Source organism: Microtus pennsylvanicus, chromosome 11 (genome assembly GCF_037038515.1).
Source record: "Microtus pennsylvanicus isolate mMicPen1 chromosome 11, mMicPen1.hap1, whole genome shotgun sequence".
NCBI lineage: Eukaryota > Metazoa > Chordata > Mammalia > Rodentia > Cricetidae > Microtus > Microtus pennsylvanicus.
In genome coordinates, this window is record NC_134589.1 from 91319665 (window position 1) to 91330339 (window position 10675).

The following is a 10675-nucleotide window of genomic DNA, read 5'->3' on the forward strand; positions in this document are numbered from 1 at the left end:
ACCCCTCTGGACACCTGTGGCACCTATTCTGGATGTGCCATGTGCCACCCACCTCGTCCTTTAATAAAAATACATTATTATTTGTGCTGTGGCAGGGGGATGCTTGCACTATGGTGTCTGTATGGAGGTCAAGGACAGCTTGAAGAAGTTGGTTCTCCCAGTCTGCCAGTTGGGTCGTAGGGATCTAACTCAACCTATCAGATGGGACTGTCAAACGCTTTTACCACTGGTCCAAAACTGTTTCTGCTTTTTGCCAGAGTTTTTTTGTTTTTTGTAAATCAGTGCCATTCTAAGATCTCTATGACCAGGGACAATCCCTAGTGACTCAGAATCATGCCTGGAGCCTGGCCCATTTGAAGAGCGATAGGCATACCTAAGAGTTCTAGAATGTAGCTCTAGACAGACTCAGTAGCAAAAAAGCCTCCTGCCAACTGCCAGAAGCAGGGCTGGAGGAGAAACCATAGACTCCATAAAGGCCAAATTAAGCCTTTCCAGTTAAGACTAAGTCAAATAGTTTCCATGAGACTATCTGGTCAATGTAATATGGAAAGCTAGCGACTTGTCACGCTCCAAAAGGCTGCTCGCTCAGATTGGGGGTACAGCATCTTAGAGGAAGATGTTCTGTTTGCAAGGGCTCAATTGGAACCAATGTGCGTGAGGCAGATTCCCATGGCATCCATTTTTATTCACTTTTCCTCTCCCTTCCCCCTTCACTTCCCATGAAGCAAGTTTTCTAAAATGGTTTCAGTCTTTTCAAGCTTAATAACGGCAACACCAAAACTTTCAGAACGAAATAAGGCTGCTTAGGAGACAAGGATGGAATTCATTTCCTTAAACTCTGCCTGGGTCTCCCTCCACATTGTTACTAAGGAGCCAACATCACTCATTCTGGAACATTTCCCCGAGGGCTCCTGATGTGCAAACACTAAGTTCCTAAACCAGGATTCAAGAACCTTCCGGGCCTGGAGACAAGGGGACAGACAGAAATACCTTCTAAGACAAGGCCCAGAAGGGCCACACACAGGGAAAGCAGGGTCTCTCAAAGCATGCAGCACCAGGGAACACCTGCCCTGGACCCAGGCTCCGAAGGCGACCCTAGCCCTCAGGTGCTGGTTGAAGTCCGGAGCACCAGCCCTGAGACACCTGACCCTAGGCACAGTGCTGCAGGAACATAGCCCACACCGATGATTCCCCCTTCCCTGTCTTGTCCTGCACACTGGGGGCTTCGCCAACTTCAACCCCTATGGAAGCACCCCTTGAACCCTACGCTGAAGTTCGTGAAAATAAAGAGGGTGGAGCTTGAAGGACTCTGATTCAGGAGGAATCTCATCCCGCACCAGTACTGGCTGGGTGCGCCGGGAGCACTCCATCTGCCAGCTACCCCGTAGCCAAGAACGCACCGGAGGGCGGCGGCTGTCTGTCCATTTGCTGGGCCCGCATAACGACCCTGGTTGTCTGAGCAGGTTCCTGCGCGCCCAGCGGTCCTGCTATAGCGGGGACACACCCAGTCTCGCCGCCGCCGCGAAAGCGACACCTGCGGTAACACACACGGACGGTCCGGGAGCCGGCGGGGACCTGGAGGCCCCGGGCTGGGGCGCTGCCCGCAGGCAAAGCGGAGACACGGGCAAGGATGAGCAAACTCACACGCCGGCGCTAGCACGCGAGGGGACCGGTCCTAGTGGCACTCACCGACCCCCAGCGCCAGAGTGGCGGCGCTCGGCGCGGCTCTCTCGCCAGGTTCCCTCCCTTAGATTCCCGGTTCCGCTCCAGCCTCGCAGGGGCGGCTGCGGCCGGCGCTGACAGCTGAGGCCGCCCCGCAGGGAGGAAGCACCGGAGACCGGCGCGGGTGGGAGAACGCACCAGGAAGCTCCAGCTCCTCCAGGGGGCGCGGCGGATCGCGCGTGCGCAGTGGGCCGCCCCTGCAGGTGCCCGGGGTTTGCTCCCGGCCGGCTTAGCCTCGCCTAAGCTCCGGCTTCAGTGTCTGCGCAGAGCCCCGCACATGTTGCCCGGCTCTGACAGAGGGCTCTCCGCCTCGCGCGCGCGTGCACCCGCTCCTAGGTCAACATTCCGGACCGTGCGTCTGCGCAGTACTCCACGGAGGGCGCACCTCCTGCAGGCGCGTGCGCGAGTGCGGGTGGGGTGGGGCGGGGCCGTACTGCGCGTGCGTGATGGGTTGCCCCTGCGGGTTTTGGGCCTCACACCGGCGACTGAGGTTGCGGCGCCGCCTGGTCCGTGTCCAGCAGAGGGCGTTAGTCTGGGGTTCTGCTTCGTCGACTGAGCGTGCGATGCCAGGGGACAGAGCCCCCGGGCCTTGGGCCTGAAGCTTGTCTCAGCACAAATGTGTTTCAAAGCAACTGAGGCTGGAATATTAAGTAGTTCACTTTCGCGGCGGGGTTTTTTTTTTTTTTGGTTTTTTGAGACAGGGTTTCTCTGTGGCTTTGGAGCTTGTCCTGGAACTAGCTCTTGTAGACCAGGCTGGCCTCGAACTCAAAGAGATCCGCCTGTCTCTGCCTCCCAAGTGCTGGGATTAAAGGCTTGCGCCACCACTGCCCGGCTCGCGGCGGGTTTTACTATTTCAAGTTCCTCTTTTTCCCCAGGGCTCTCGCTCCGTCACACTCCAGTCACCAAGGGAACATGCTACTTTCCCGCTCCTGCCTGAGCAGAAGAAACCCAAGCCCTGGGGAGGTTAGGTTGAGGAACCTTCCAGCGGCGACAGCGGGCAGCGAGTAAAGCGAGAGTCACGACCCAGCCCAGCAGCATCGCTAGGAGAACGGAATCGGAGTAGGGGGGTGGGTGGGGCTAGGAGGAGGGAATCAGGGTTCTGGGTTCCCTCTGGGAGGGAATGGCGGTGAGATCGTAGATTCCTGGATCCAGGTCTGTGCAGCCGCGCGGCCGGCCCGTGAGAAGTGGGTCACCGGGTGGAGCGTGGGCGACTGCGCCGCGGGGCCAACAGTCGCCGCGGGTGGTCTGGCGGGTCCCTGAATGCCCGCGGCCACTGTCTGGGTGCGGGCGGTCAGTGAGGCTCAGCCTTCCCCGGCATCCAGGCTGCAGAGGTGCCTAAGGTAACCCGGGACTTCCAAGTCGAGATGCCAGTTTCACTGTGGTCACGACCTCTTGCTCTCTGAGGTCCAATATGGTTAACCCAGAAGGTGGGCTCCCAGGGAAAGAGCCCTTTCCTGACACACAGTCAATCCCCTGGGATCCTAGAACACCTTCCACAGAGACAGCTCTGGCCAAGTTTGCCGGATAAAGGAGTCACTGAGACCTGACTTCAGGCCTTGAGTTCTTCAGTAGTGTAGTCAAGTCATTTTACTCTTTGGAATCTTAATTTCCAACTCCTAAAATTGAAATGGTAACAATAGCAAATTTAAAGGTTGTTGTTCCCTCCCACTCCTCACCCTTTTTGAAAGTGAAATGAGAAAAAAAAGCATATTTAAGTGACTATAATGTCTGGCACTTAAATTCCAATTAAATGGTAGTATGACGCATGCCTATAATAATAAGCATGCGGCAGAGCAATTAATGGAAGGCGGGGATTTGGATTATTAGTGTGCTGCAAGCATCTCCATCATTCCTCCAAACAAAATGTCTTTCCCATTCTCTACTTCACGCCAGAAAAGTGTGTGAGCCTGACTGACTATAACTTTAGCCTGCTTCTTCCTTAACTGCTTTTCTTTCAAACCAATACTTGTCATTTCCAGCTTAAATTGATTAAAGTTTGCAACTCTTTAGTCTTTTCCAAACCGAATCCTAGTTCTGTAGAGCTAAATCTAGGAACAGAGCTGGATGACTTAAAATTTCCCCTAGGTAAATGAGGCTGGGAGTATTGATGAAGAACGTTCCTCAGCATCTCACAAAATAGGCGTCTTGTGCTAAATTTACATTTTTATTGTGTGCTGACTGCACAAATCAACTGGAAATGTAAGTATTAAAACACCCATTTAACAGAATTCAGAGTACTCAACAAAGTATCGTTAGACTAGTGAAGCTATTGTAATTTGAAAATAATATAAGGCCAGGCGGTGGTGGTGCACACCTTTAATCCCAGTACTTGGGAGGCAGAGGCAGGTGGATCTCTGTGAGTTCGAAGCCAGCCTGGTCTACAAGAGCTAGTTCCAGGACAGGCTCCAAAGCTACAGACAAACCCTGTCTTGAAATTCATCCCACCCCCCAAAGAGAGAGAGAGAAAGCCAATGTAATGTTTTTGTGTGTTTATTTATTTATTTTTGCAACCATAATTATGCTCTCAGTAATTTATTTTTTCCTTCACAGCCATTAATCTATTTTTTAATGTAAGTGTAGCTGGTTATGGTGGTACCTTCTAAGTACTGCATCATATTTTTTAAATTTGTTTATTATGTGCAGCGTTCTGCCTGCATGTACAGCTGCAGGCTAGAAGAGGGCACCAGATCTCGTTACAAATGGTGATGAGCCACCATGTGGTTACTGGGAATTGAACTCAGGACCTTTGAAGAGCAGTCAGTGCTCTTAACCCCTGAGCCATCTCTCCAGCCCCTGCATCATTTTTTATTTTTATTTATTTGTTTATTTATTTATTTATTTTAAAATTTATTTATTTATTAAAGATTTCTGCCTCCTCTCTGCCACCACCTCCCATTTCCCTCCCCCTCCCCCAATCAAGTCCCCCTCCCTCATCAGCTCGAAGAGCAATCAGGGTTCCCTGATGTGTGGGAAGTCCAAGGACAAACCCACCTCCATCCAGGTCTAGTAAGGTGAGCATCCAAACTGCCTAGGCTCCCCCAAAGCCAGTACGTGCAGTAGGATAAAAAAAAAACCCATTGCCATTGTTCTTGAGTTCTCTGTAGTCCTCATTGTCCGCTATGTTCAGCAAGTCCGGTTTTATCCCATGCTTTTTCAGACCCAGGCCCGCTGGCCTTAGTGGGTTCCCGATAGAACATCCCCATTGTCTCAGTGTGTGGGTGCACCCCTCGCGGTCCTGAGTTCCTTGCTCGTGCTTTGTCTCCTTCTGCTCCTGATTTGAACCTTGAGATTTCAGTCCGGTGCTCCAATGTGGGTCTCTGTCTCTGTCTCCTTTCATCACCTTATGAAGGTTAATATTCAGGAGGATGCCTATATGTTTGTCCTTGGATTCACCTTCTTATTTAGCTTCTCTAGGATCACTAATTATAGGCTCAATGTCCTTTATTTATGGCTAGAAACCAAATATGAGTGAGTACATCCCATGTTCCTCTTTTTGGGTCTGGCTTACCTCACTCAGGATAGTGTTTTCTATTTCCATCCATTTGTACCTGCATCATTTTTTAATAGTTATTTTATAATTATATGTATTTGTATGTCTGGCTCAGTCTTTCTGTCAAACCCCCCCCCCCCCCCGTGTGTGTGTGTATTCGTGCACGTGCGTGAGTTTCTGTGGATCTTCTGGAGCTGGAATTGCAGGCAATTGTCAACTGCCCCGTGTGGCTGCTAGGAACTGAACCTAGGTCCTCTGGAGAGTAGGATGGACTCTTAAGTGCTAAGCCAGTTCTCCAGCCCATGCATCTTATTTTTTTAAGGCAGGGTCTATCACTGAACTTGGAGCTCAGTGTTTCAGGTCAACTACCTGGCCAGTGAGCCCCCAAGATCTAGCTGCCTCTCTGCTCAGCTAGTGCTAGGGTTACAGGCATGTGCCGCCATGCCTGACTTACATGAGTATTGGGGATGGAACTCAGGTCCTGCAAGCATTTTGTGCAGCAGATATTTTACCCACTGAGCCATTTCTTGAGCCATCTCCCCAGTCCTGAAGTAAAGAACATTCCTTCACTTAAATATGCTAGGAAGAAAAACATGAAAAGTAGATATGGATGTTCCAAGAGACTGAAATTTTATTTAGAATGGTAATGAAAAGCTCACTGGGAAAGTAACTTCTGAATAAATATCCAAAAGAAACTGTAGAGTTCTCCATGTAAAGATATGAAGGAATTGTCTACTTGGCAAAGGAAACCCAAATGTTGATGCAGTGTGGGCTTATTATGTTTTGGAACAGTAGTTAGGCCTGTGATGTCGTAGTGGGAACAGCAAAGTAGATGGTAACTGATGAAATAACAGGAACTATATACTGCAGGACTTTGTAGGTCATTGTAAAGCGCAACTTTTTCTTGGAGATTTTATGGTGGAAGGGTCATCTGGCTTGAACGGGCTGTTCTTGTTAGCGCTTAGGAGTGCTTTGCAAGGTGACAAGATCAGATGCAGTGTCTGTACTGCTGCGGCAAACCAGTCAAATGTCAGGAGAGGTGAGGGCTGATAAGAACTGGGGTGGTGGAAGGTGCCAAATTCTGGGACTGTTCTAAAGGCTGAACCGGCAGGCTTGTGACAGTCTGCGTTTCAAAAGAAAAGGCAGTAAAGACCTTTATCTCAAGAGTGGTACTGATAGGACCTGAGGTAAAGGAGACCCTAGGATAAGTTGTTTCAGGAGAACCACAAATAGGCCAGGCCAGTTTTGAGCTAAAACACAGTGGGGCAGGGACAGGTAGCCTTCAGTTGAACATTTGGGAAAGTCCAGACTAGAGAAATCCAAGTAGACATTGTGTGAATGCCTGTGGATCCTGTCATGGCTATGTGAGGTCACATGTTGGCATGAAAAGGAGTCCAGAGACTGAGCCTGTAGCACCTTCATGTTTGCAGGCTGTGGAGAGGAGGAGGCATCAGCCCAAAGAGCCAGGGAAGGGGTAACAATGAAAAGACAGTGTTCCAAGCGTCCCCAAGAGCAACGTTATTCAATGATGAAAAGAATACTTCTGTTTTTGTTTGTTTTTCTCAGGGCAGGGTCTCACTATGTAGCCCCAGCTATCCTGGAACTCACTCTGTAGACCAGGGTGGCCTTGAGCTTACAGAGATTCTCCTGCCCAAGTGCTAGAATCGAAGGTGTGTGCCATTACACCTGACTGAAAATACTTCTTGGCATATTTGTGTTATACATCCTATTTTCTCAACTTGTTTCTTCACTAGTGGTGAGCGTCTTTTTCAACTGGGAGGAAAATGGCAGTGTTCAAGAAACTAAAGCTTCTCCTCTGGAAGAATTTCGTCTTAAAGGTACGGATACACTTATCCATGGGGAAGATGTGGGTCCTCTGGAGCAGCTGCGTGTTTGAGTTAAACAAGTTACAATCTTAGCTTCTCTTCCTGTGGTAAGTCACCTTGACAGAAGCAGCTCAAGGGAGAAGGGGTTTATTCTGGCTCACAGCTTAAAGGTGGGGATATCATTGTGCCTGCTTGAAGCACATGGTCACATCACATCCACAGTAAGGAGCAGAGGACAGTGGGTGTTATTCCGTCCCCATTTACCACTTACACAGTCCGAGATCCTAGCTACAGAGTGGTCCTGCGCATGCTGAGCCAGTCTTCTCCCCACAGGCATTCCCAGAGGCCTGTCTCTAGGTGATTTTAGATTCTGTCAAGTTGAAGTTACAATCACTACTAATGAGTTGAAGAACAATGAAGAATTTCATTTCTAGCCGGGAGGTAGTGACCACACACCTTTAATCCCAGTGCGCTCGGAGGCAGAGGCAGGCGGATCTCTGTGAGTTCAAGGCCAGTCTAGTCCACAAAGCAAGTTCCAGGATAGCCAGGGCTGTTACACAGAGAAACCCTGTCTTGAAAAACAAAACAAACAAACAAACAACAACAACAAAAAAGAATTTCATTTCTATAAGTTCACATTCCCACAGTGATTCTGTGAGGTCTCATTATGAAACACAACTCTTGTTGATTTCTAACTCTTGATGGTTTAGAAGCAGTATTAAATGGAGATGCCTAGCTAGCTCTTATTCTGTCTTTTACCTTTTTTGTGTGTGCTTTGTATAGGAAGACTAGAAGAAATGAAAGAGGTTTTTTTTTGTTTTTGTTTGTGTACTTGTTTTGAGACAGGGTCTCAATGGTATATCAAAGGGTGGGCTCAAACTTCCTAAGTAGCCAAGGGTGACTTTGAATTTCTGATCGGTCTGCCTTTAAACCTCTTGAGTGCTAGGATTACAGATGTGAATTGCTACATTTGGGTTATTAAATACTGGGGATCATGCTTCTAAGAAAATACTTAGAAGGTTTCTCCAGCTTTCTAAGTAGAAGAATGCTTACCCCATAGAAATCACACTTGAGTTTCATCTGGGATTGACGTGCAGCTGTTGTTTCTGTTCCAGAAGCGGAAGACTCTGATAACGGTTCTCGAAATCCTGATGCCGTTACTGTTTTCTGCAATTGTACTGTATCTTCGTTTCAATAGTATGCCAAAACACGTATCGACTACTAAGTACCCAGCATTTGATATCAGTTTTCTGCCAACATATTTTGATTATTATCCGACGAGAAATAAATATCAGTTGGCCTATATCCCTTCCAAAAGCGAGACTTTGAAAAGCGTTACTGAAATGGTGGACCAAGCCTTCACGGTTGGCTTCGAAGGTCAGATATAAGATGGAGTAGGAGGGCATTTCACTTTTCCTTATTGCACTAAAATGTTTTATTATGTCGATTTGTTGTGGATGTGAGTAGAGGTGTGTGTATGTGGGCATTCTGTGACGCACACAGTGGAAGTCAGAGGACAACTTGCCGGAGTCATTTCTCTCCTCCCTGTGGGCCCTGGGGACTGCACTCAGGCTGTCCCTCAGGCTGGCGGGTCTGCTGGAGACACTGCGCCACCATCGCGCCATCCTGGAGGGCATTTTTATAGTGTAGTTTGAAGGAGGTTTTTTTTTTCCTGAGATTTCTTACAAAAGTGATGCAAAATCTGGAATCTCCAAGTGTTTGAGGTGGTAGTTGAAGGAAAGCCGTCCTCTATGCGTTTTTATTATTTTACAGACGGCACTGAAAGCTTGCATTCTTGTATCACAAGGTTTAAATGCTAATTAAAACGTTAAATACCTTTTTGTTTGTTTTTCGAGACAGGGTTTCTCTGTATAGCTTTGGAGCCTGCCTGGAACTAGCTCTTGTAGATCAGACTGGTCTTGAACTCACAGTGATCCTCCTACCTCTGCCTCCCAAGTGCTGAAATTAAAGGCGTGTGCTACCACCGCCTGGCCCTAACTAGCTCCTATAATTTAAATTAACCCATATTCTTTTAGTCTACCTTCTTCCACGAGCATGTTTCCTCATCTCCATTATGCCCATCCTGGTTCTTCCAAGGCAACTCTGCCTTTCTTCTTCCTAGCATCCTCCCTTCCCCGAAAATCCTCCCTAGCTATTGGCCATTCGCCTTTTTATTGAACCAGTCAGAATGACACATCTTCACAGTGTACAAAAAAGATTATTCCACAACATACTCATAAGTTTCTCTGCTTCTCTTTTCTTATTGTTACCCAGTCTCCAGACAGAGGCAGAAAGATAACTCAAATGGTCATTAGGATTTTGCTCATGCCCTGCTTACACCCTTCTATGGTTTCCCAATACACAGACTTGCTAGACTATGCCCCTGCTGTTTCCTCTCTAGCTTCCTCTGTCAGTACTTCTCTCTGCTTTCTTCAGTACCCTCTTCATGTGGGTCACTTTGTGCCAGCCATTCCTATGCCAGTCTGTCTTGCTTTTAGGAAGGCAGCTAAATAAGTAGGTTGAGTTTCTCTCTACTGCCTTATTCTCCTTTACAAAGTCCGGTTTGCCATTTTATCAGTATTTTCATTAAGTGTCTTAATTACACATTTATTAGCTGTCTGTGTATTGTCTACTTTCCCCCACTGTGCTCAGGGAAGAGGACCATGTCTGTTTGGTCATCACTGTGTCCTTTAGAGTGCCTGGAACACAGTAGGTGGCCCAGTAAATATTTATTGAACCTAACAGTTTAAATAAATAAAAATTTTCCAAATGGGAAGTTCATATAAAAGTTTCTTCAACATTACTGTGATTGTTATATTGTCCCTTTATGTGTATTTAATCTTTTTTTCTTGCAGCTTTTAATACTCATTCTCCTTAAATTAGAGAAACTCTTTGATTTCTTTCTTAATTTCTGTATTGACACGTTTTTCATTCAGTAGTGTGTTGTTTATTGTCCATGAGTTTTAAGCTTTTTCCTGTTTCTGTTGTTATTGATAAGTAACTTTAATCCATGGTGGTCGGTAGGCTGAGGGTGGTATCTCAGCTTTCCTGTGTCTGTTGAAACTTGCTTTGTGTCCAAGTATGTGGTCAGTTTTGGAGAGAGGTCTGTGAGGTGCCGAGAAGAAGGTCTATTCTTTTGTGTTTGTGTGAAATGTTCTATAAATATCTATTAGGTCTATTTGGTTTATAACATCAGTTAGCTTCAGCATTTCCATGTTTATTTTTTTATCTGGATGACCTGTCTATTGGTGAGAGTGGAGTACTGAAGTCTCCACCTGTAAGTGTGTGAGGTTTGATGTGTGTTTTAATCTGTAGTAGTGTTTCTTTTGTGAACTTGGGTGCCCTTGTGTTTGGGGCATAGATGTTAAGAATTGCAATGTTCAGTCTGGGTGGGTGGGTGGCACAAATCTTTAATCCCAACACTCAGGAGGCAGAGGCATGTGGATCTCTGTGAGTTCAAGACGAGTTTGATCTACAAGAGCTACACAGAGAAACCTTGTCAAAAACATAACAACAACAACAAAAGAAAAACAAAAACAAAAAACGAATTGCAGTGTTCTCTAAGTGGATTTTTCCTTTGATGAGAATGTAGCATCCTTTCCTATCTCTTCTGATTCATTTTGGTTTGAAGTCTGTT

The 10675-nt window shown here is 47.1% G+C and overlaps 1 protein-coding gene across 7 annotated transcripts in view; it reads right to left on the reverse strand.

Moving 5' to 3' along the window:
- Positions 1-2110, reverse strand: part of Abca3 (ATP binding cassette subfamily A member 3) — a 57946-nt gene extending 55836 nt beyond the window's left edge. The window contains exon 1 of one of the 7 annotated variants that reach the window (XM_075941654.1): positions 1690-2110. The gene's annotated coding sequence lies outside the window, so the exon portion shown is untranslated. The remainder of the gene's footprint in view (positions 1-1689) is intronic. The other 6 variants (XM_075941659.1, XM_075941655.1, XM_075941660.1 and 3 more) reach the window with 6 other exon arrangements.
- Between the last annotated feature and the right edge of the window lie 8565 nt (positions 2111-10675).